At 39.4% G+C, this 26,908-nt stretch overlaps 2 protein-coding genes across 6 annotated transcripts in view; one reads left to right on the top strand and one right to left on the bottom strand.

Annotated features, from left to right (window-relative positions):
• The window catches only part of FAM185A (family with sequence similarity 185 member A), a 183,385-nt gene that overhangs the window by 5,637 nt on the left and 150,840 nt on the right, over nt 1–26,908 (bottom strand). The window lies entirely within an intron of this gene.
• Nucleotides 1–26,908, top strand: part of FBXL13 (F-box and leucine rich repeat protein 13) — a 269,907-nt gene that overhangs the window by 166,779 nt on the left and 76,220 nt on the right. The gene's annotated exons all lie outside the window — the stretch shown is intronic.

Here is a 26,908-nt window from a genome sequence, read left to right as displayed (position 1 = left end):
TAGAAAAGCAAGAGCAAACTAAACCCAAAATTATTAGAAGAAAAGAAGTAAAGATCAGAGGAGAAGTAAATGAAACTGAAATGAAAAAACCAATACAAAAAGATCAATGAAATGACAACAAAAAAAGATCAATGAAACAAAAAGTGGGTTTTTGAAAAGTTAAACAAAGTTGACAAATGTTTACCAAGATTAAGAAAAAAATGGGGAGGAGCCAAGATGGCCGAATAGGAACAGCCCCAGTCTACAGCTCCCAGCATGAGAGACGCAGAAGACGGGTGATTTCTGCATTTCCATCTGAGGTACCGGGTTCCTCTCACTAGGGAGTGCCAGACAGTGGGTGCAGGACAGTAGGTGCAGCGCACCGTGCGCCAGCCAAAGCAGGGCGAGGCATTGCCTCACTCGGGAAGCGCAACGGGTCAGGGAGTTCCCTTTCCTGGTCAAGGAAAGGGGTGACAGACGGCACCTGGAAAATCAGGCCACTCCCACCCGAATACCACGCTTTTCCAACGGGCTTAGGAAACGGTGCACCAGGAGATTATAGCCCGCACCTGGCTCGGAGGGTCCTACGCCCACAGAGTCTCACAGATTGCTAGCACAGCAGTCTGAGATCAAACTGCAAGGTGGCAGCAAGGCTGGGGGAGGGGTGCCCGCGATTGCCCAGGCTTGCTTAGGTAAACAAAGCAGCCAGGAAACTCGAACTGGGTGGAACCCACCACAGCTCAAGGAGGCCTGCCTGCCTCTGTAGGCTCCACCTCTGGGGACAGGGCACAGACAAACAAAAAGACAGCAGTAACCTCTGCAGACTTAGATGTCCCTGTCTGACAGCTTTGAGGAGAGCAGTGGTTCTCCCAGCATGCATCTGGAGATCTGAGAACGGGCAGACTGCCTCCTCAAGTGGGTCCCTGACCCCTGACCCCTGAGCAGCCTAACTGGGAGGCACTCCCCAGTAGGGGCAGACTGACACCTCACATGGCTGGGTACTCCTCTGAGACAAAACTTCCAGAGGACCGATCAGACAGCAGCATTCGCGGATCACAAAAATCCGCAGTTCTGCAGACAGTGCTGCTGATACCCAGGCAAACAGGGTCCGGAGTGGACCACTAGCAAACTCCAACAGACCTGCAGCTGAGGGTCCTGACTGTTAGAAGGAAAATTAACAAACAGAAAGGACATCCACACCAAAAACCCATCTGTACATCACCATCGTCAAAGACCAAAAGTAGATAAAACTACAAAGATGGGGAAAAAACAGAGCAGAAAAACTGGAAACTCTAAAAAGCAGAGCACCTCTCCTCCTCCAAAAGAACGCAGTTCCTCACCAGCAACAGAACAAAGCTGGACGGAGAATGACTTTGACGAGTTGAGAGAAGAAGGCTTCAGACGATCAAACTACTCCGAGCTACAGGAGGAAATTCAAACCAAAGGCAAAGAAGTTGAAAACTTTGAAAAAACTTTAGACGAATGTATAACTGAATAACCAATACAGAGAAGTGCTTAAAGGAGCTGATGGAGCTGAAAGCCAAGGCTCGAGAACTACGTGAAGAATGCAGAAGCCTCAGGAGCTGATGCGATCAACTGGAAGAAAGGGTATCAGTGATGGAAGATGAAATGAATGAAATGAAGCGAGAAGGGAAGTTTAGAGATAAAAGAATAAAAAGAAACAAAGCCTCCAAGAAATATGGGACTATGTAAAAAGACCAAATCTGCGTCTGATTGGTGTACCTGAAAGTGACGGGGAGAATGGAACCAAGTTGGAAAACACTCTGCAGGATATTATCCAGGAGAACTTCCCCAGTCTAGCAAGGCAGGCCAACATTCAGATTCAGGAAATACAGAGAACACCACAAAGATACTCCTCGAGAAGAGCAACTCCAAGACACATAATTGTTAGATTCACTAAAGTTTAAATGAAGGAAAAAATGTTAAGGGCAGCCAGAGAGAAAGGTCGGGTTACCCACAAAGGGAAGCCCATCAGACTAACAGCTGATCTCTCAGCAGAAACTCTACAAGCCAGAAGAGAGTGGGGGCCAATATTCAACATTCTTAAAGAAAAGAATTTTCAACCCAGAATTTCATATCCATCCAAACTAAGCTTCATAAGTGAAGGAGAAATAAAATATTTAACAGACAAGCAAATGCTGAGAGATTTTGTCACCACCAGGTCTGCCCTAAAAGAGCTCCTGAAGGAAGCACTAAACATGGAAAGGCACAACCGGTACCAGCCACTGCAAAATCATGCCAAAATGTAAAGACCATCGAGACTAGGAAGAAACTGCATCAACTAACGAGCAAAATAACCAGCTAACATCATAATGACAGGATAAAATTTACACATAACAATATTAACTTTAAGTGTAAATAGACTAAATGCTCCAATTAAAAGACACAGACTGGCAAATTGGATAGAGTCAAGACCCATCAGTGTGCTGTATTCAGGAAACCCATCTCACGTGCAGAGACACACATAGGCTCAAAATAAAAGGATGGAGGAAGATCTACCAAGCAAATGGAAAACAAAAAAAGGCAGGGGTTGCAATCCTAGTCTCTGATAAAACAGACTTTAAACCAACAAAGATCAAAAGAGACAAAGAAGGCCATTACGTAATGGTAAAGGGATCAATTCAACAAGAAGAGCTAACTATCCTAAATATATATGCACCCAATACAGGAGCACCCAGATTCATAAAGCAAGTCCTGAGTGACCTACAAAGAGACTTAGACTTCCACACAATAATAATGGGAGACTTTAACACCCCACTGTCAACATTAGACAGATCAACGAGACAGAAAGTTAACAAGGATACCCAGGAATTGAACTCAGCTCTGCACCAAGTGGACCTAATAGACATCTACAGAACTCTCCACCCCAAATCAACAGAATATACATTTTTTTCAGCACCACACCACACCTATTCCAAAATTGACCACATAGTTGGAAGTAAAGCTCTCCTCAGCAAATGTAAAAGATCAGAAATTATAACAAACTGTCTCTCAGACCACAGTGCAATCAAACTAGAACTCAGTATTAAGAAACTCACTCAAAACCGCTCAACTACATGGAAACTGAACAACCTGCTCCTGAATGACTACTGAGTACATAACGAAATGAAGGCAGAAATAAAGATGTTCTTTGAAACCAACGAGAACAAAGACACAACATACCAGAATCTCTGGGACACATTCAAAGCAATGTGTAGAGGGAAATTTATAGCACTAAATGCCCACAAGGGAAAGCAGGAAAGATCCAAAATTGACACCCTAACATCACAATTAAAAGAACTAGAAAAGCAAGAGCAAACACATTCAAAAGCTAGTAGAAGGCAAGAAATAACTAAAATCAGAGCAGAACTGAAGGAAATAGAGACACAAAAAACCCTTCAAAAAATTAATGAATCCAGGAGCTGGTTTTTTGAAAGGATCAACAAAATTGATAGACCGCTAGCAAGACTAATAAAGAAGAAAAGAGAGAAGAATCAAATAGACGCAATAAAAAATGATAAAGGGGATATCACCACCGATCCCACAGAAATACAAACTACCATCAGAGAATACTACAAACACCTCTACGCAAATAAACTAGAAAATCTAGAAGAAATGGATAAATTCCTCCACACATACACTCTTCCAAGCCTAAACCAGGAAGAAGTTGAATCTCTGAATAGACCAATAACAGGCTCTGAAATTGTGGCAATAATCAATAGCTTACCAACCAAAAAGAGTCCAGGACCAGATGGATTCACAGCCGAATTCTACCAGAGGTACAAGGAGAAACTGGTACCATTCCTTCTGAAACTATTCCAATCAATAGAAAAAGAGGGAATCCTCCCTAACTCATTTTATGAGGCCAGCATCATCCTGATACCAAAGTCTGGCAGAGACACAACCAAAAAAGGGAATTTTAGACCAATATCCTTGATGAACATTGATGCAAAAATCCTCAATAAAATACTGGCAAACCAAATCCAGCAGCACATCAAAAAGCTTATCCACTATGATCAAGTGGGCTTCATCCTTGGGATGCAAGGCTGGTTCAATATACACAAATCAATAAATGTAATCCAGCATATAAACAGAACCAAAGACAAAAACCACATGATTATCTCAATAGATGCAGAAAAGTCCTTTGACAAAATTCAACAACCCTTCATGCTAAAAACTCTCAATAAATTAGGTATTGATGGGACGTATCTCAAAATAATAAGAGCTATCTATGAGAAACCCACAGCCAATATCATACTGAATGGGCAAAAACTGGAAGCATTCCCTTTGAAAACTGGCACAACACAGGGATGCCCTCTCTCACCACTCCTATTCAACATAGCGTTGGAAGTTCTGGCCAGGGCAATCAGGCAGGAGAAAGAAAGAAAGGGTATTCAATTAAGAAAAGAGGAAGTCAAATTGTCCCTGTTTGCAGATGACATGACTGCATATTTAGAAAACCCCATTGTCTCAGCCCAAAATATCCTTAAGCTGATAAGCAACTTCAGCAAAGTCTCAGGATACAAAATCAACGTGCAAAAAACACAAGCATTTGTATACAACAATAATAGACAAACAGAAAGCCAAATCATGAGTGAACTCCCATTCACAATTGCTTCAAAGAGAATAAAATACCTAGGAATCCAACTTACAAGGGACGTGAAGGACCTCTTCAAGGAGAACTACAAACCACTGCTCAAGGAAATAAAAGAGGATACAAACAAATGGAAGAACATTCCATGCTCATGGGTAGGAAGAATCAATATGGTGAAAATGGCCATACTGCCCAAGGTAATTTATAGATTCAATGCCATTCCCATCAAGCTACCAATGACTTTCTTCACAGAATTGGAAAAAACTACTTTAAAGTTCATATGGAACCAAAAGAGCCTGCATCGCCAAGTCAATCCTAAGCCAAAAGAACAAAGCTGGAGGCATCACACTACCTGACTTCAAACTATACTACAAGGCTACAGTAACCAAAACAGCATGGTACTGGCACCAAAACAGAGATATAGATCAATGGAACAGAACAGAGCCCTCAGAAATAACGCCGCATATCTACAACTATCTGATCTTTGACAAACCTGAGAAAAACAAGCAATGGGGAAAGGATTCCCTATTTAATAAATGGTGCTGGGAAAACTGGCTAGCCATATGTAGAAAGCTGAAACTGGATCCCTTCCTTACACCTTATACAAAAGTTAATTCAAGATGGATTAAAGACTTAAACGTTAGACCTAAAACCATAAAAACCCTAGAAGAAAACCTAGGCATTACCATTCAGGACATAGGCATGGGCAAGGACTTCATATCTAAAACACCAAAAGCAATGGCAACAAAAGCCAAAATTGACAAATGGGATCTAATGAAACTAAAGAGCTTCTGCACTGCAAAGGAAACTACCATCAGAGTGAACAGGCAACCTACAAAATGGGAGAAAATTTTCACAACCTACTCATCTGACAGAGGGCTAATATCCAGAATCTATAATGAACTCCAACAAATTTACAAGAAAAAAACAAACAACCCCATCAAAAAGTGGGCAAAGGATATGAACAGACACTTCTCAAAAGAAGACATGTATGCAGCCAAAAGACACATGAAAAAATGCTCATCATCACTGGCCATCAGAGAAATGCAAATCAAAACCACAATGAGATACCATCTCACACCAGTTAGAATGGCAATCATTAAAAAGTCAGGAAACAACAGGTGCTGGAGAGGATGTGGAGAAATAGGAACACTTTTACACTGTTGATGGGACTGTAAACTAGTTCAACCATTGTGGAAGTCAGTGTGGCGATTCCTCAGGGATCTAGAACTAGAAATACCATTTGACCCAGCCATCCCATTACTGGGTATATACCCAAAGGACTATAAATCATGCTGCTATAAAGACACATGCACACGTATGTTTATTGAGGCACTATTCACAATAGCGAAGACTTGGACCCAACCCAAATGTCCAACAATGATAGACTGGATTAAGAAAATGTGGCACATATACACCATGGAATACTATGCAGCCATTAAAAATCATGAGTTCATGTCCTTTGTAGGGACATGGATGAAATTGGAAATCATCATTCTCAGTAAACTATCGCAAGGACAAAAAACCAAACACTGCATGTTCTCACTCATAGATGGGAATTGAACAATGAGAACACATGGACACAGGAAGGGGAACATCACACTTTGGGGACTGTTGTGGGGTGGGGGGAGCGGGGAGGGATAGCATTAGGAGATATACCTAGTGTAAATGATGAGTTAATGGGTGCAGCACACCAGCATGGCACATGTATACGTATGTAACTAACCTGCACATTGTGCACATGTACCCTAAAACTTAAAGTATAATAAAAAAAAAAGAAGATGTATTTTAAGAAAACATGTACTTTCTAAAAAAAAAGAAAAAAATAACACCAACGTGGTGCATGTATACATATGTAACAAACCTGCACATTGTGCACATGTACCCTAGAACTTAAAGTATAAAAAAAAAAGAAAAAGAAAAAAAGAGAGAAGATCCAAATAAATAAAATCAGAATGAAAACTGACACATTACAACTGTTACTGCAGAATTCAAAGGATCATTAGTGGCTAGTATGACCAACTATATGCTAACAAATTTGAAAATCTGGAAGAAAGGGACAAATTCCTAGACACATACAAGCTACCAAGATTAAACAGGGAAGAAATCCAAAATCTGAACAGACCAATAATAAGTAATGAGATTGAAGCTGTAATAAAAAGTCTCCCAGTAAAGAAAAACTTGGGACCTGATGGTTTCACTGCTGAATTCTACCAAACATTTAAAGAAGAACTAATACCAATCCTACTGAAACTATTCTGAAAAGTAGAGGAAGAAAGAGTACTTCCAAACTAATTCTATGAGGCCAGTATTACCCTGATACCAAAACCAGACAAAGATACAGCAAAAAAAAAAAAAAAAAAAAAGGAAAGAAAAGAAAACAAAACTACAGGCCAATATCTCTGATGAATATTGATGCAAAAATCCTCAAAAAACTACTAGCAAACCGAATTCAACAATACATTAGAAAGATCATTCAACATGACCAAGTGGGATTTATCCCTGGGATGCAAGGATGGTTCAACATATGCAAATCGAGCAGTGCGACACATAGCATCAACAGAATGAAGGATAAAAACCATATAATCATTTCAGTTGATGGTGGAAAGCATTTGATCAAATTCAACATCTCAACGTAGCATTATGGAGCAGGAGAGAAAAAAAATTAAAAAAAATTCAATATCCCTTCATAAGAAAAACCCTCAAAAAACTAGGGATAGAAGAAACATACCTCAACATAATAAAAACAATGTATGACAGGCCCACAGCCAGTATCATACTGAATAGGGAAAAACTGAAAGCCTTTCTTCTTAAGATCTGGAACATGATAAGGATGCCTGCTGTCACTACTGTTATTCAACATAGTACTGAAAGTCCTAGCTAGAGCAATCAGACAAGAAAAAGATATAAAGAGCATCCAAATTGGAAAGGAAGAAGTCAAATTATCCTTGTTTGCAGATGATACAATCTTATATTTGGAAAAACCTAAGGTCTCCACAAGAAAACTATTAGAACTGTAAATTCAGTAAAGTCACAGGATAAAAAATTGACATACAAAAATTAGTAGCATTTCTATATGCCAACAGTGAACAATGTGAAAAAGAAATAAAAATGTAAACCCATTTACAATAACCATACATTAAGTTAAATAACTAGGAATTAACCAAAAAAGTAAAAGAGGTCTATAATGAAAACTATGAAACACTGATGAAATAAATTGAAGAGGACACCAACAATTGGAAAAACATTCTGTCTTCATGGATTGGAAGAATTGATATTATTAAAATATCCATGCTACCCAGAGCAATCTACAGATTCAATGAAATCCCTATTAAAATACCAGTGACATTCTTCACAGAAATAGAAAAAACAATCCTAAAATTTATATGGAACCACAAAAGACCCAGAATAGCCAAAGCTATCCTAAGCAGAAAGAACAAAACTAGAAGAATCACATTACCTGACTTCAAATTAACAGAAGTAAAGTAAGCAAAACAACATGGCACTGACATAAAAACAGACACATAGACCAATAGAACAGAATAGAGAACCAGAAACAAATCTATACACCGACAGTGGACTCATTTTCAGCAAAGGTGCCAAGGCCATACATATTGACAGTCTTTTCAATAAGTGGTGCTGGGAAAACTGGATATCCATATGCAGAAGAATAACACTATATACATAATGTATGCAAAAATGAAATCAAAACGGATTAAATACTTAAATCTAAAACCTCAAACTTTGAAACTACTGCAAGAGAACATTGGAGAAAATCTCCAGGAGATTGATCTGGGCAAAGATTTCTTGAGTAATACCCCACAAGCACAGGCAACCAAAGCAAACATGGACAAATGAGATCACATCAAGTTGAAAAGCTTCTGCACAGCAAAGGATACAATCAACAAAGTGAAGAGACAACCCACAGAATGGGAGAAAATATTTGCAAACTACCCATCTGACAAGGAATTAAAAAACAAAATATATAAGGAGCTCAAACAACTCTATAGGAAAAAATTCTAATACTTTGATCAAAAAATGGGCAAACGATGCAATAGACATTTCTCAAAGAAAACATACAAATGGCAAACAGGCATATGAAAAGGTGCTCAACATTATTGATCATCAGAGAAATGCAAATCAAAACCACAATGAGGTATCATCTTACCCCAGTTAAAATGGGTTTTCTCCAAAAGTTAAGTAATAACAAATGCTGGTGAGGATGTGGAGAAAACAGAACTGTAGTACACTGCTGGTGGGAATGTAAATTAGTACAACCACTATGGAGAACAGTTTGGAGGTTCCTCAAAAAACTAAAAATTGAGCTATCATATGATACAGCAATTCCACTGCTGGGTATATACCCAAAAGAAAGGAAATCAGTATATCAAAGAGAAATCTGCACCCCTGTGTCTGTTGCAGCACTGTTCACAACAGCTAAGATTTGCAAGCAACCTAAGTGTCTATCAGCAGATGACTGGATAAAGAAAATGTGGTACATATACATAGTGGAGTACGATTCAGCCATAAAAAAGAATGAGATCCAGTCATTTGCAACAACAGGGATGGAACTGGAGATCATTATGTCAGGCACAGAAAGAAAAACATCCCCCATCACTTATTTGTGAGATGTATTAAAAAAAATTGCATATTCTCACTTATTTGTGGGATCTAATAAAAATCAAAACAATTGAACTCATGGGCATAGAGAGTAGAAGGATGATTACCAGAGGCTGGGAAGGATAATGGGGCTTTGATGTTGAGGTGGAAATGGTTAATGGGTTATAAAAAAAATAGAAAGAATAAGATATACTATTTGATAGCATAACAAGGTGACTATAGTCAATAATAACTTCACTGTACATTTTAAAAGAACTTGAGTGTAATTGGGTTGTTTGTAACTCAAAGTATAAATGCTTAAGATACCACAGTCTCCATAGTGTGCTTATTTCACATTGCATGCCTGTATCAAAACATTTCATGTAACCCATAAATATATACACCTACTATGTACCCACAAAAATTAAAAATAAAATAAATACTGCAAAACACACATAATCTGTCTTTAAATTTCGAGCCAATATGTAAAATTTTGGAGTTTTCACAAAACATTCTAAGATTTCAAGCTTCTCTTTAAAAATGGGAAGAGCTAGCAGAATTGGACCTGCATTTCCATATGGCCACAATAGGCTGGAGCTAAGTCAGCCTCACTCCCTCCCTCAAGATGGACCACTGTTTGCCAGCCTCTCCTCCACTCAGTAAGGTCAGCACAAGCATTCACACCTGGACTGCTACCACTTAATCGCATTGCCTGCCTGGCCTCAGTAAGTATTTGAGTTTCTAAATAGGTAAAGAATTGAATTCCTTTCCTAATTACTTCTTAATGTGTAAGCCTCAAAACACAATGAAGTTAGTATTTCACATCATTATGCAAAACAATGTTAGTTTCTTTCATTCATCCCTTTTTCATTTCCATCTGTTCATTTAATAATTCAGTAGTATTTACCTCTAAGTGTCAGGCACTGTTTCAGGCACTAGAAATTGTGGAGTTTGAAACTGAGCCCCTTTAGGCCCAGTGAGAGTAAGAAATGGGTTCATCATGAAGCGCAGATATCTTAGTAATTGCTGCTGCTGTAGCTTCTTGAAGAACCGGTGAAGTTTGAATGTTACTGCTTCTGAGTGACTTATTAAGTCTTTTGTGGAGGCCCTATCCACCTCTTCAGCTCTGGGTGTAGTACAAAAATAGCTTCATAGAAGGAAAATTGACAATTCATAGATTTTTAAGGTTTTCACCTCGAAGAGGTTCTCTCTTGGAAACTAGAATCTATTTTCTTATTATAAATTTGGAATGTTGTATTAGGAAGTTATATGTTAATATATGTGACCAAGAAAAAAGGTCTCAATAAAACAAAAAGCCTTGAGAATAGGAGCTTATACCTAAATGCTTTTTGCTGGCGTTTGTTGAGTGCCTGATGCATACTGGGCACTGTGATGAATAAAACAGCCTCCCCATCCTTTAGGAGCTCTGGATTAACGTAAACAAAATTTGTCACGGACTAAACTTTAATGACCGCTGCTGTTGTCCAAAAACAGGAAAAATGTATTTATATGATATTATGAAAGAAGTTTAACTATATTTCTTAGAAAAAATAAATGATGATGGAGAGCTGCAATAAAAAGTGAAAATCAATTACATATGTTTTAGAAGTATTCTGCATTATTTTGGGATTATTTTATTATTTTATTTAATTTTTTTGAGATGGAGTCTCACTCTGTCACCCAGGCTGGAGTGCAGTGGTGTGATCTTGGCTCACTGCAGCCTCCACCTCCTGGGTTCAGACGATTCTCCTGCCTCAGCCTCCTGAGTAGCTGGGATTACAGGCGTGTGCCACCACGCCCAGCTAATTTTTGTATTTTATTGGCCAGGCCGGTCTCCAACTCCCAACCTCAGGTTGCCCACCTTGGCCTCCCAAAGTGCTGGGATTATAGGCATGAGCCACCGTGCCCAGCCTCTTTGGGCATTAGATACACACTGTAGGTTCTTTAATTAACATGACTGATTTTCTAATGAATATCATAACTTGCAAATGTACTTAACATGTACTGGTATTAGTATTTTCCCATGGCTACTAGTCATTTGATCCAGGCCTGGTCAATCATAAATTCCATCTCCAGGGGTTAAGATTTGTCCAGGAAGGGCATGTAACCCTAACAAAACCATTCAGAATCTTTCGGATACTTAACATTGGGAAATATAAATTCTGTGCTCCCTGAGGTTGCAGGGCCTGGAGCGTATAGGTCTAGGCCACTTCGTGGTTCTCTTCTCCAGCAGCACAGAGGAAATTTGTTTGCTGTGGGAGAGAGAATGAAATGTTCACAAAGAAGCCTACCAAGAGGGAGAGATGATATGTTTGAAGAGAGATGATATGTTGTTTAACTGGACTTGCGATTGAAGACACCATTCATTCCCATTCTAGCTAAGTTAGCTTATGTTGGGTCTCCATCATTGCAATTGAAAGAAACTGGTACAACTCTGGTGAGTCTGTAATTTCTATTTAGCTTTCATTTGGGGTTTAAAAGAATACTTCCAGACTGTGCATGGTGGCTCACGCCTATAATTCCAGCACTTTGGGAGGCCAGTGGACAGATGACTTGAGGTCAGGAGTTCGAGACCAGCCTGGCCAAAATGGTGAAACCCTGTCTCTACTAAAATTACAACAATTAGCCAAGTATGGCGGCGCAAGCCTGTAATCCCAGCTACCCAGGAGGCTGAGGCAGGAGAATCGCTTGAACCCGGAAGACGGAGGTTGCAGTAAGCCGAGATTGTGCCACTGCACTTCAGCCTGGGCGACAGAGTGAGACTCTGTCTCAAAATAAATAATTAATTAAATTAAATTAAATAGATAAAAATAAAAGAATACTTCCAGATGTGCTTTAGGGAGAGCCTTACTCGAGAAAATCACTGAAGTGCAAGAGAGAAAGTTGTGAAGGTTTCTCACCATTATTCACATGCTCATATTTGACGATGTATCTGAATTTGTTGCTTTCAACATGCTTGTGATTGACCACAGAGCAATCCTTAACATCCAAGATGCCAGAAAAAATCTACTTCCCACTTTGCTGGCACTGACAGTTGGGACCTAATGAACAAAGAAACTTCCCTAATGACTTTTTTGGGGTAAGCTTAGCCAAAATATAATACAGAAAAGTGGCCAGGCACGGTGGCTTATGCTTGTAATCCCCACACTTTGGGAGACTGAGGTGGGAGGATTGAGACCCAGGAGTCCAAGACCAGCCTGAGCAACATAGGGAGATCCTGTCTCTACAAATAATAAAAAAAGTTAGCTGGGCGTGGTGGCACATGCCTGTAATCTGAGGCTGCAGTGAGCCATGATCGCGCCACTGCACTGCAGCCTGGTTGACAGAGTGAGATCCTATCTCAAAAAGAGAGAAGAAAAGAAAAGTATACAAAGTTCTATGAACATTCATGTACGTTGCTTTTGGTGAACACAGCAGACATTTTTGTTGGATATATATATGTTTGTGTATTTATATATACATGGATATATATGTATACACACAATATATACATGGGTGTATATATACACATATATATATGTATGTGTGTGTGTATATAGGAGTTGAGTGGCTGAGTTGTCAGGTGTGTTTGTTTGGCTTTAGTTGATATTGTTAGTTTTACAAATTGGTTGTGCCAATCCTAATGACACTTTTATGATTTAGAAAACTTAAGAGATGTGGTTTCTGCAGGAAAGCTGATGCTGTGGCTCCCCATACTTACTCCCTATTTTCACCCATGTAATTAATTTTTATAGCAATGCTATAAGTATATTACAAAAGGAGTGGGAGAACAGCATTCAAACTTGGAGTGGGTTTTTATGCTGATAAGTATTCATTCCTTCTCAGAAACTAGCAATAAGTATTAAAGTCATCTTATATTCACTTCCATAGTAACTAGGTTTCACTCAATTCTCCTTTTTTCAAATATTCTTTGATCAAAGTGTCAGAACTCAATAAGGAATTTCTATGGTGACTATTCTCACTAAAAGAAGTTAAGAAGTTTAAAAATACTGTGTTTCCTCTGCAATATTGTGCAGGAAAGAAAAAGAACTCAAGGGAGAAAAACATAACCAGGGATTTCTATTTTATTTCACATTGGATTTATTTTGTTTATTTTGGAACTCAGATACCAAGAGCAGATTTAATTATACTCCTCAGTTCATGGCAAACTTCCATAATCAGTCTGTGCAAGGCCCCTCTCTTGTTTAATTTTATTTCCTTTTGTTCATATTTCCCATTTATATTCCCCTCCCCCTACACAAGCAACCCCTCTAATTTGTTTTATATGTTTCCTTGAATCTCTATGCATTCTTGTGTTCTCATAAATTATATTGTGCTATAGATATTTCTCTTTTCCTACTTTTAATAGTATTTGTTAAATTGCCTCTTTAAGTTACCTCCTCATCTCTCAATCCCTTAAGCACAGAGGGCCCCAGGGTTCAGTCCTTGATCCATTTCCCTTCTCCGGCTATACCTACTCCCTTGATGATCTCATCTTGTCTCATGGCTTTATATCACCTACAATAACAAGCACTCATATATATATAAAATCATATATATACACACATATACCATATTTTCTCATATAGATACACACATATACATATATAGGTATTTAAAAGTATATGTATCACGTGTATATGATTTATATATCTCCAACGCAGACATTTCTCTCAAAATTTAGACTCTTGTATCTTAAAAAAATAAAAATAAAATTCCTGCTCCTTGCTCCACCTACAGCCCTCCCCATCTCAGTTAATGGCAGCTCCATCTTTATAGATGCTTAGGCCAAAAATCTTGGCACTATCTATTATGGATTGATGGAATCCATTGTTCATTGATTGAATGAACAACATTTATATGTTGAAGCCCTAACACCCAATAGTACCTCAGAACATGACCTTATTTGGAAATAGGGTAATTGCAGATGTAATTAATTCAGATGAGGTCATTAAGGGTGGACCCTAATCCAGTATGATGGCTGTTCTTTTGCAAGAAGGAAATGTGGACACAGACACAAGCATACAGGGAGAATGCTATGTGAACCTGAAATGGCCAACTGTAAGCCAAGGAGAGGGGCCTGGGACAAATCCTTCCTCACAGCCCTCAGAGGGAACCAACTTTGCCAACACCTTGATCTCAGACTTTGTGCCTCCAGAACCAGAGAATACATTTCTGTTGTTGAAGCCATCCAGTTTGTGGTACTTTATTACAGCCTATCTAGCAAACTAAGACATTACCCTTGACTCTTTTCTCCACATCCAGTCCACATCCACTCTGTTAGGAAGTGCAGTTGAGTATTCCTGTAGAATCTAATCAGGATCCAACCACCATCTCCACAGCCACCACCCCAGTCCAAGTCACCATGATCTCTTGCCTGGTTATTGCAATAGCCTCCTAACTGGCCTTTTTGCTTTCACCCCTGCCTCCTGCAAGTCTACTTTCAACATAGTATCTAGAGGCATCCTTTAAAAACCCAAGTCAATGTCCTTCCTCTGCTTAAGTACCTGGCAAGCCTTCTTATTCATTTAATAAAAGAAAAGCCTTGGAAGGACCTACAAGGCCCTGAGAAATCTGTCTTCATCTTCCAGTTGCCCCTTTGACAGCATTTCCTGTTCTCCTTCTTGCCAACTCTGCTCCAGCCACACTGGCTTCTTTTCTATTCTTCAAAAACATAAGCAGGCTCATGCTGCAGGGTTTCACACTGGCTGTTCCCCCTGTCTGGAATCTTTCTACAGATATCTGCATGGTTAACTTCCTCTAAGTCTTTCCTTAAATATTCCCATGAATGAATGGATAAAATGTACTAGCTAAAATGCTCCAAGGAGATTCACATTAGTTCCCAGTTCATTTCAGAGCTCTCTAAAATATGTCCATGTTTCTCTTGGAGTCTCAGAATGGAAAATATGAGTAGGAGAAAGAGTTTTAATGAGGAGAACAAAGCTATCCTACTTGTACATGAGAAAGTGCCAATTGGGAGGGTGATGATTCCTGGTTTTACTTTCCCTTTATCTTCTGCTCTGTTTATGTGTTAACTCCAACAATTCTCCCATTGACATTATCATGGGGTAGCCACTTTCCCTACAGATTCATGTATCTTCAACTGTGTGCAACAGTGGCTTATGGCCCTCTGCAGGAAGCCAGGCATGGAACAACCAGACATGCTGGGAAGCAAGGCTGAGGCCCAGTCAAGCTCAGGCTCAAGCCCAAATGCCTAGAAACCAACAACTCTGAATGTGGAGTTGGAGAAGAAGCTGGATGAAAAGTGAGGAGTTTGGACCATGTTTCAGATTTATATGTTTACATTTAGGATAGTGAAACCAGACAGTAGGGGAGCTTGCCATAGGGGTTTCTGCTTCGGTGCCTCCCCTGTTCTTCATTTCCAGCCTCAGTTGTTTCACTAGGCTCACCTTTTGCCCTCCGCCTGGACATCCTGCTACTGTCCCTTTCCTCCATTCACCACATTAACTTGCACTTATCCTTCAAGGTTCTGTTCAATCATAGCCTTCCCTAGAAGGGCCTCGCAAAGCCGTTCCTTGCCCTATTCCAAGCTGGGTTAGTATCCCTCTTGTGTAAACTTTTATCATTGTACCTTTCACTAAGCATCCTCTACATATTCAATTATCTGCTTGCTTGTCTGCTCTCCTTCCCAAGGTGAGCTCTTTGAAAACAGGGATGGTGCCTTATATAATTGTGTATCTGTATCCTTAGCAAATAATACAATACCTGGCTCATAGTAGGACTTTGACAAGCTTGACAAATGAATGAATGAGACTGGCCAATTTCAGGGCATGCCTCCCCAGGTGCTTCAGGTGGAAGCTCAGGATGCCTGTTACATAGTGGGGAAGTTGGTAACTTGCTGGAGCAAGGCTTGATGATCTCTTTTCTTGGTAAGGTCAAGTCTGATATTTCTTTAAATTTATAGGAAGAAAAGTGCCTAGGAAGCTATGAAATATAAAGTGAAAGTATTTTCTCGCTCTCTCTCTCTTTTTTTTTTTTTTTAAGAGACAAAGTCTTTCTCTGTGACCCAGGCTGTAGTACAGTGGTGTGATCATAGCTCACTGTAGCCTCAAACTCCTGAGCTCAAGGGAGCCTCCTGCCTCAAGCCTCCCAAGTAGTTGGCAGTACAGGCACATGCTACCAAGCCTGGTTAATTCTTTTCAAATTTTTTTTCTAGAGACGGGTCTTAATATGTTGTCCAGGCCGGTCTCAAACTCCTGGGCTCAAGCAATCCTCCCACCTCAGCCTCCCAAAGTGCCAGGATTACAGGCATGAGTCACCATGTGCGCTCTATTTTTTCACCAATTATATTTTAATCACTATACACAAATCAACAAAAAATGAAAAGGGACAGTATTCTAGGAATGTTCAAATGATTATAATACTCAATGCAGTACTAATGGCTTATCAGTTCTTGTACTGTTAAATCTCTCTAGAGCCCACGAAACTTAAAGGTAGGCTGTACAAACTGCAAACTGGAAGATTCCAAGGTCATTTCAGTTCTCTCTAGGTTACATAAATTCCAACCTTCTCCTTTCAGAGAAGCAGAGATCATGGAAGGCCTTACTTGTTCACCCCTGGGATTTGTGTTGGAGGTTGGAGAAAGCCACATAGGCATGTCCAGGGATGAATGTACTAGCCAAATTGAATAGAGATTGCATAAGCAAAGCAAGAGTCGGGGGTGGAATTTCTTTGTCTCTTTCTTTTCTTTCTTCTTTCTTTCTCTTTCTTTCTTTCTTCCTTCCTTCCTTTCTTTCTCTTTCTTTCTTTCTTTCTTTCTTTCTTTCTTTTCTTTTCTTTCTTTCCTTTCTTTCTCTCTCTCTCTTTCCCTTCCCTCCCTCCCTCCCTTCCTTCCTTCCTCTTTCTTTTTCTTTCTTCCTCTCTGCCTCTCTTCTCTCCCTTCCCTTTTCCCCTCCCCTTCTTTTCCCCCTCCCCCAATTCCCTCCTCATGCTTCTCCTTTCTTTCTTTTTTTTTTTTTTTTGAGACGGAGTCTTGCTCTGTTGCCCGGGCTGGAGTGCAGTGGTGTGATCTCGGCTCACTGCAAGCTCTGCCTCCCGGGTTCACGCCATTCTCCTGCCTCAGCCTCCCCAGCAGCTGGGACTACAGGTGCCCACCACTACGCCCGGCTAATTTTTTTGTATTTTTAGTAGAGACGGGGTTTCAGTGTGTTAGCCAGGATGGTCTCAATCTCCTGACCTTGTGATCCACCCGCCTCGGCCTCCCAAAGTGCTGGGATTACAGGCATGAGCCACCTCGCCCAGCCTCTCCTTTCTTGAAGTTAGGAGACCTGGGATCTATTTCTTGTTATGCTACTAACCAGTTATGCGACCTTGGAGTTACTTGGTTTTCCTGCCTCAATTCCTTCACCTGTAGAACGGCTAGGCTGGGCTAAATAACCTCTGAGGTCTTTTTCAGCTTTAGGATTTTGTGTTTCTATATGGTAACTAGAGAAGATAACCAAAAAAGGAGCAAGATTGGAGAAAAAAGAATAATGAATCTTATTTTGGAAAGGCCAAATTTCAGGTTCCTGTGATACATCTGGGTATAAATGACAAGAACAAATTGGAAGTAGAAGTCTGGTCCTTGGAAGGGAGCTGGGAGTGAAGGTATAGATTTGGAAGTCTGTTAATAAACGTTAATTGGAACAACAAGAGTTTTGTGACCAGCTAAACCAGTTGTGAATGAACAGATTATGATCAAGATGAACTGGAAACAGTTAAATTCAAAATTGTAATGCACTTATATTTGGCTGATTGCATTTTCCTTTATTCTATGGAATAATAAAGGGCAGGAAAAGTCTGACTTTTTAGTGTTGGCTGAATTCTATGGTGTAAATGCTCTCACCATGGCCTATTTTAAGCTACCAACAGGAGGTCACTGAACAGGAAGTTGGGAAGAGATACGCAGTAGCACATTATTATGTAATATTCTAGAGAAACGATAGACATTAATATCCTCAAGAACATAGATAATGCTAATGTGGTAAAATAATGAGGAAGTGATATATTTTGAGTATGTACTACCTTGGTTTTTAATATAAGAATATCATTTGTGAAAACTATAAAGTGCTATACTGCATATGGTTAAAAAATTGTTGCATTTTGTATTTGAAAAAATATGTGGTTTTAAGTATCATTTAATAAGAAGGAGTTCTAGTGAAAAAGTAGTCATGAGTCAAAAAAATCACAGTGCAATTCCTGCTTTTTTGGGTCAGTTATTGTGCCTCAGTTTCCCTGTTAGAGGAATGCTTTATGTCCTTTCTGAACCAGACTTCAACCTGTGTTGAAAAAAAATTGTAGAATTTATGAAAACATTTTTATATATCTTGTAACTAGGACTTATATAAATTTAAATGGTTGTTAAAATTATTCATTGGAACATAACAGAGCTATGTTCATAGTGAAAATTAAAAATTAAAGTAACAAACACCTATTGTTTAACATCCACAGCTTAATATAATCTCTTTGTAGGCGAAATGTATAAGGATGTTTATTATATTAAGTGGTAAAAATGAAACATCTGGCAAAAATTTTTAGATCTTGAAGAATCAGATGACAAAGTGATGAGTCTCAGGGAAGTACTTCATGCCAGGACAAAGCTAAAGAGCTAAAGATCATGTTTCCTATTCCTGAGAAAAAGGTTTGAAAAAAATTTTATTCTTTCTGGAAACATACTTACTTTGATTTCTTCTTCTCTTCTCCCTATCTTGTGAAGTGACACAGAATTTCGTGAACTGTTCACAAAACTCTATTTTGGTCTTGGACCTGGGTGAAGCATGTGGTTAGAACTGTAGCTGTAAAGCCACCATCTAGTTCAATAAATCTAGACAAACCAAGTAGCTCTGTGGATCATTGTGTTGTAAGAAAAAAGTATTATGGTTGTGATTCTGTCAGTAATACAAGGGAAACTATGAGCAATTTGGCCACTGGTTGAGGAAAAGAACCGATTAGTGTATTCTAGACAAGAATGGCAAAGTTTAGGATGGATCAGCCTGCTTCTGACAGATCCCAGCTCTGAGTCATTGTGCAGTAAATGCACACAGAGTTGGCAAGCATGCAAGCCTTCCTGGCATCTGTAGGCTTCACTCAGCTTGTGTCCTGGTTCCTCACTCACACTGGAAAATTAATTTTTTTTTTAATGTTTGGTTGTCCAGTGTTTTTATATAAGTATGGCAATGTTTAACAACTGACCATATTGACTGCCATCCCTTTGAAACTACTAATTCTAATTTATATTCTAAAAACAATTCATTCAACAACTACTTGGTCTATTAACAAACACTCTGCACCAGGCACTGTGCTGTACTGTAAAGGATACAGTTATGGCTAAGATGCTGTCCATGCTTCTTGGCAGGGATACTAGACATGTGTGCAGGTAACTGTCATATAAAGCAGAGAATATAAAATGCAGAGAGAGTGTAGACCACAGGCTTTGGTGCTCAGATATAAGAGTTAGAAACATGTCTACCTGAGGTGATCAGGAAGGGCTACCAGGAAGAAGTGCATAGTGAATGGATAGGATTTCCGACCATAGAGATGGGGATGGCTGTGAACAAGATATAGACCTAGACAATACAGGATCATCTAAAGAGGGGTTGGCAGGACCTCAAGAAAGACAATTACCAGACCTCTCTTCCTGTCCCTATAGAGGACATGGTATTTGAGAGTCTGTCAAACCCTCGTAGCACAGTCCCTAGGAAGTGTTGCTATTAAAGATGCTTGTGGTGCATTTGAATGCAATAAAACAATGTTCCATAATAGTTTTGAAGGAAAGCTTTGTTTTTCTCTCCAACAGTTCATTCTACTTGCTAAGTCAGGCTCCTTTGAGTTCACTAAGAGGACATGAAGAATATATGGATATGACTAAAGTCATCACACTACCTATTAGTCATTGGATGCAGTGCTGTGAGAATGTGAGAAACAGCTGGAGGTGGTACAGGAACACAGCATGAGCCATGTCTATCTCAGATGGATATTTCTGGCTGCCTTAGAGGGTCTGGCTCTGCATATGTGTCTTTTATATGCTGCTGAGCTAGCTGACTCACAGGCAGTGTTGTAAAGGAGGAGTGGGAAGTGGAAGCTTCATATGATGTTATCATCCCTGTCACTAAGTCTCTTCCTTCTTTTTACTACCTTAGAGCGGCAGAGGGATCTGAGCTAGTCCTTTGTGCTTTGCACTTTGGTCTTCAGTAAGTATGTGGCTCACTGACAACTCATTTCCTTTACAGACAGGTCTGTCTTCTCATGATGATGGGTTGAGACCCACCCAGAGGCAGCTGGAGAGAATTTTCCTGTGATCACCAAAGCTCCTCTGCCCGCATCAGCAGCAGTAGCTGTCTGCTGGGACTTGTGGTTGGAACACCACTGGTGAGGCCAAGTTCCTCAACTTCCCAATCAGTGGGGGCTTAACCAGCAAAGGACAGGGTGGCAGGGCTCCAGTTGGTGTCAAAATGGAAGCCAAAATCACTTTACAACCAAACAGGGATCAGATCTCAGGTGTAAAAATCCTACACAGAAAATGCACAGATATCAGCTGTGATGAGACCTGGAATTTTAACTTGGTAAAATATTTTGCTTTTTCCTTTAGAGAGGAATTTTTAATTTCAGACTTATATCTCCATTATTTTAGGAAGAGAAAGGACAACTAATGGTTGCTTGGCCTAAAAGATTCTGGGAGGAATATGTGAGTCATAAAATATTAGCCAAATATCTTTTTGGATATTCTAATATAAACTGTGTAGGAAACTAAGGACTTCATGCCAGGACAAAGCTAAAGAGTCCTTCTCAGAGCCCTACCCCCCACCCCCAACTTTCTGGATACTAATCTTATTGGTTGATAGCACCAAGTTTTGGGCTGTGTTCTAAGGAATCACCCAGCTGTGGCTGCTTTTTGCTATCGTTTTCCCTCTTGTTCAGGAAATCTTGTCATAACGTGTTACAAAGACAGCAAGAGAGAAAAGATTGTATATTTTATGGAAACCATTATTAGAGATAACTAGTGTTAGGGTTATGAACTAAGGTCTGGAATAAGGGAGGGAATTTAGAATTGTCATAAAAAACAACAAAGGCTGAGTTCTTGTCCTTTGCAGGGACATGAATGAAGCTGGAAATCATCATTCTCAGCAAACTATCACAAGGACAGAAAACCAAACACTGCATGTTCTCACTCATAGGTGGGAATTGAACAATGAGAACACTTGGACACAAGGCAGGGAACATCACACACCAGGGCCTGTCAGAGGTTGGGGGACTGAGGGAGGGATAGCATTAGGAGAAATACCTAATGCAAATGACGAGTTGATGGGTGCAGCAAACCAACATGGCACACGTATACCTATGTAACAAACCTGCACGTTGTGCACATGTACCCTAGAACTTAAAGTATAATAATAATAAGGAGAACAAAAAACCAAACGCCACATATTCTCACTCATAGGTGGGAATTGAACAATGAGAACACGTGGACACAGGAGGGGGAACATCACACTCTGGGGACTGTTGTGGGGTGGGGGGATGGGGGAGGGATAGCTTTAGGAGATATACCTAATGCTAAATGACGAGTTAATGGGTGCAGCACACCAGCATGGCACATGTATACATATGTAACTAACCCGCACATTGTGCACATGTACCCTAAAACTTAAAGTATAATAATAATAAAAAAAGAATGTTAAAATAGGATATCAGTATTATTATTAAAAAAAATTTAAAACAAACAAAAAACAGTTCTCAAACCTGGGGTTCTGTGTCATAATAGGAAGAGGTGGCCTCTAGCCCTGGCTCTGCCACTGCTATGTGACTCAAGATAATCCATTCATTCATTCATTCAGCATTTCTGAAGCACCCACTCTGTGTCAGACACCATGTTCAGCACTGGGGCCACGTTGTAAGGAATAGATAAAGAACCTGTTCTCCGATCACACAACTTCTCTGAATCCCATTTCTTTGTTTGCAGTAAGAGGGCTGCACTACAGTGAGTTCTCAAGACCCCCTACCCCTGCTTCTTGATTCTTTCCCATGGGAGCAAAATATGCCCAGAAGAACAATAACAGGAAAAGTGATACCAATATTACATGCCAGACATTATGCTAGCTAATTACTTTTATATACATTGCCTCATTTTGTTTTCTCAAGAATTTCCCAAAATGGGTATTATTATGCTTATTTTCCAGATGAGGAAACTAAGAGTCGAGAGGTTAAGCTGCTTTTTGTTATAAGCAAGAAAGAGGTAGAGCCAGACTCAAAACCAGCCCAGCTAACTCCAAACGCAGCATCCTTCTCTCCTCCTCTGTTCATGTTTTGAAAAGCTCATTCATCTCCCCTGGACTTTGCTCTGGGATACTTACAAAAAGTTTACTCAAGAATTCGTGGCAGTACAAAAAAAAACAAAAACAAACAAAAAAACCACCTCATTCTTGCCTTACCAGTCTTCTACTAGCTTTCCCTCCTTCCTTACCTACTCAACTTTTCTTATTCATCCCAAGAGTGATCCTGCCACTTCAGCCAAGACCAGCACTCCCACTGCTTTGCCTCTGCTTGTGCTTACCTTCCACCTGGAATCCTTTTCTTTTCTTTTATTTTGAGACAGAGTCTCGCTCTGTTGCCGAGGCTGAAGTGCAGTGGTGCGATCTCAGCTCACTGCAAGTTCCGCCTCCCGGCGATTCTCCTGCCTCAGTCTCCTGAGTAGCTGGGACTACAGGCGCGTGCCACCATGCCTGGCTAGTTTTTTTTGTATTTTTAGTTGAGATGGGGTTTCACCATGTTAGCCAGGATGGTCTCAATCTTCTGACCTCGTGATCCACCCACCTCAGCCTCCCAAAGTGCTGGGATTACAGGCGTGAGCCACTGCACCCGGCCTGGAATCCTTTTCAGTCTTGTCTGTTGCCAAACTCTGCACTCTTTCCCAGACTTTATCTTACTCCTAAATTTAATTCATTCATCCCCTCATAGTTGTCCAACGCAGTAGGAAATTCAAAAAAAGAGTACCTGAGCATCTCTTTGAAGGAAAATAAGGCACACACAGATTGCAGGAAGAGTTATAAAGAGTCATGGGCCATTTATTAGTTAGTGTTTCCCTGAAAGGAGAGGTCTATGGTAGGAGATGATTCAAAAACTGTCCAAGGGCTTCCTTATACTATCTTTTCCCCAAAGATGCCTTTTTCTGTTTCTCTTTTTCTGACTATACATGGTCACTGTAGAAAACTTGAAAACTATCCTCCACTCTTCAGAGATAATCACTATTAGCATTTGGTGTATTTCCTTCTGTGATGGTTAATTTTAAGTCACCTTGGTTAGGCTATAGTGCCTAGTTGTTTGGTCAAACACCAATGTAAATGTTGTTGCAAAGGTTTGTTTTGTTTTTATTTTTAAGATGAGATAAACATTTAAATCAGTAGACTTTGAGTAAAGTCGACTCCCCTCTGTAATGTGGGTGAATTTCATTCAGTTGAAGATGTTAAGAATAAAGACAGGTCTCCAAGACTGAGGTTTCCTGAAGAGGAGACAATTCTGCTGCAAGACTTGCAATGTAGAAATTCTGAGTTTCTAGCCTACTAGCCTGGTATACCAGTTTCAGATTTGCCAGCCCCCACAATCACATGGCCAATTCCTTAAAATACATTTCTCACTCTGTCCCTTTCTCTCTCCATACACACACACATACACACACTTAGATGTGTGTGTGTGTGTGTGTGTGTATGTATATATACTTGGATGTAAGTATATCCTATAGGTTCTGTTTCTCTGGAGAACCCTGACTAACATACTTTCTTTTTGTTCTTCATTTCCTCCCGATTAGCACTTTTCAAACTGTCATGTCTATGTGTAAATCACCTGTCTTGTTCAAGTGCAGCCTCTAAGTCAGTGGTGGTGGGCTAAGATTCTGTACTTTGAACAAGCTCCCAGGTAATGCCTATGCTGCTGGTCTATGCACCACATTTTGTATAGCAAGGCCTTATATAATCAACTTTTTCTTTTAAATGATATCATGAGCTCAGTTATTCTCCTAAAACATTAACTTGTAACTGTATTGCACTCCATCATACGAATTGCCATAAATTTGTTCAGGCTTTAGAAACATATTTCCCAAAGTCTCTTTAGAAAAATTGTCCAAGTATAATCCCACCCAAAGGGCTGGCTTCTGTAGCACAATAGAAAAACACTAGAAATGTAGAAAAATTGTCCAAATATAATCCAACCCAAAGGCCTGGCTTCTGTAGCAAATCAGGCCTGTATGCTCAGCCCCTGGTTTCAAGGGCTTCCCTTAGCATTTTTTTCTTTTCTTTTTATTTCGATAGCTATAAAAATTCCACTGGCTTTTGTCTGGGTGCTCATATTATTAGTGTCTGCTGAGAAGGGGAACCTACTGAATAGACATGGTTCTCAGAAGCCATTCATACATTCCTCCATTTGTTCATGTAATAATATTACTCAATTATCTCATCAGTTGTTATAGGCACCATGCTGGGAGCTGTATACAGGGGATTCATTTAATAACTAATCAATCATAAAATGAATATAATTGTAGTTATGATAATTACCTGGTGATGTAAGTATATAACAAGAAACTGGTCTAATCTAAGGGTCAGGGACACTTCCTAAGGAAGTGACATTTGAGTTGAGCTCTGGTTGTCCTGGGGCTATGACACTCAGTTCCCTAACTTTTGGCTAGTCCTTTCTGAATAGGTGGAGGCTCTGATGACAGAACCTTGGAAGCCACCTTTAGTGAGAGGTGGCGCACGTGAAGTCTCCAAAGGTCTCCCTAGAGGTCCATTGTAGCTGCTGCTCCTCATTCTCCCTGTCATACTCTTCTGGAGATGACCCTTCAGGGGAGTTCCCCTTCTGTCTGCTTCTGGGCAGCATCTCAATTTCCCTTTACTGAATCTGAACACAATCTGATTTCCTATCTGTGTCCATTTGTTACAGGAAATGCAGTCTAAATAACATATTATCTTAAGGTAATTCATTATAGGCAAATATTTTGATCTTTGAATCAGTCATTATTTCAGACACTCTCTGCCACTGCTCTTTCCATTAATGTGGATAATGATAGTTGAAAAGAAAGAAATCGGTACTACAAAGCTACAGTAATCGAAACAGTATGGCACTGGCATAAGGATAGACATATAGAACAATGGAGTAGAATTGACAGTCCAGAAATAAATCTATACATTTATGGCCAATTGATTTTTGAAAAGGGTGCTGAGACCATTCAATGGGGAAAAGAATACTTTCTTCAACAATTGGTGCTGGGGCAACTGTATATCCACATGAAAAAAAAGTGAAGTTGGACCCCTGCCTCACACTATGTATAAAAATTAACACAAAATGATCAATAACCTAAATATAAGAGCCAAAATAATAAACCCTTTTGAATAAAAAATAGGAGGTAAATCTTCATGACCTTGGATTTGGCAATATATTCTTAAATATGACACCAAAAGCATGAACAACAAAAGAAAAAATAGATAAACTGAACTTCATCAAACTTAAAAGTGTTTATGCATTGAAGTACATGATTTTAAAAATGAGAAGACAACCTACAGAATGGAAGATAATTTCAAATCGTACATCTAATAAGGATTTGGTATCCAGAATATATGAAGAATTCTTACAATTCAACAACAAAAAGACAAACAACCCAACTGGAAAAAAAAAAAGGCAAATAACTTGAATAGACATTTTCCCAAAGAAGATATACCAATGGCTAGCAAGTACATGAAAAGATACTCATATCATTATTCATTAAGGGGATGCAAATGAAAATCACAATGGGGTACCACTTCAAGCCCACAATGAAATTTGTTTTAATGGGAAATAAGTGTTGGCGATGTGGAGAAATTGGAACACTTATAGATTTGTGGTGGGTAGGTAAAATGGTGCAGCCCCTGTAGAAAACATTTTGGTGGTTCCTTAAAAATTAAGCATAGAATTACCATATGACCCAGCAATTCTCCTCCTAAATATATACCCAAAAGAATTGAAACATGATATTCAAACAAATAGATGTACATGCATGTAGATATTCAAAATATCCAAAAGATGGAAACAATCCAAATACCCATTAACAGATTAATGGATTTTTAAAACATAGTTTTTCCATTGAATAGGATATTATTCAGTCATAAAAAGGATTGAGGTGTTCATGCATGCTACAATGTGCATGAACCTCAAAAACATTACACTAAGTGGAAGAAGCCAGGAACAAAAGGCCACATATTGTATAATTCCATTTATATGAAATATTCAGAATAGGTAAATTTATAGAGACAGGACACCGATTAATGATGCCAGGGGCCAGGAGGAAAGGAGTATAGGCAGCAATTGCTTAATGGGTACAGGATTTCCTTTTGGGTGATGAAAATGTTTTGGAACTACATATAGGTGCTGGTTGCACAGCATTATGAATGATTAAATAACTTATGTAAGTGGTTAATTTTTTTTAATTAAAAAAATTTTTTTTAAAGAGACAGGGTTTTGCTGTGTTGCCCAGGCTGGCCTTGAACTCCTGGCTGAGGTGATCCTCCTATCTCAGCCTCCCAAGTTGCTGAGACTACAGGCATGCACTGCTGCATCTGGCTTACGTGGCTTATTTTATGTTATGTAAATTTTACCTCGATAAAAAATTAAATAATAAAAAAAGAAATCAAGACTAGATTCTTTCCCTCTTGTGTCTGCCATATTTTATGGTTAATTTTAAAACATAGTAACAAAATTATGATGTATCTTTGGTTATTACTCCCTTGGGTTTTTATCATG

This window comes from Pongo pygmaeus, chromosome 6, assembly GCF_028885625.2.
Source record: "Pongo pygmaeus isolate AG05252 chromosome 6, NHGRI_mPonPyg2-v2.0_pri, whole genome shotgun sequence".
Taxonomy (NCBI): Eukaryota; Metazoa; Chordata; class Mammalia; order Primates; family Hominidae; genus Pongo; species Pongo pygmaeus.
This window is presented reverse-complemented; position numbering and strand designations above follow the sequence as displayed.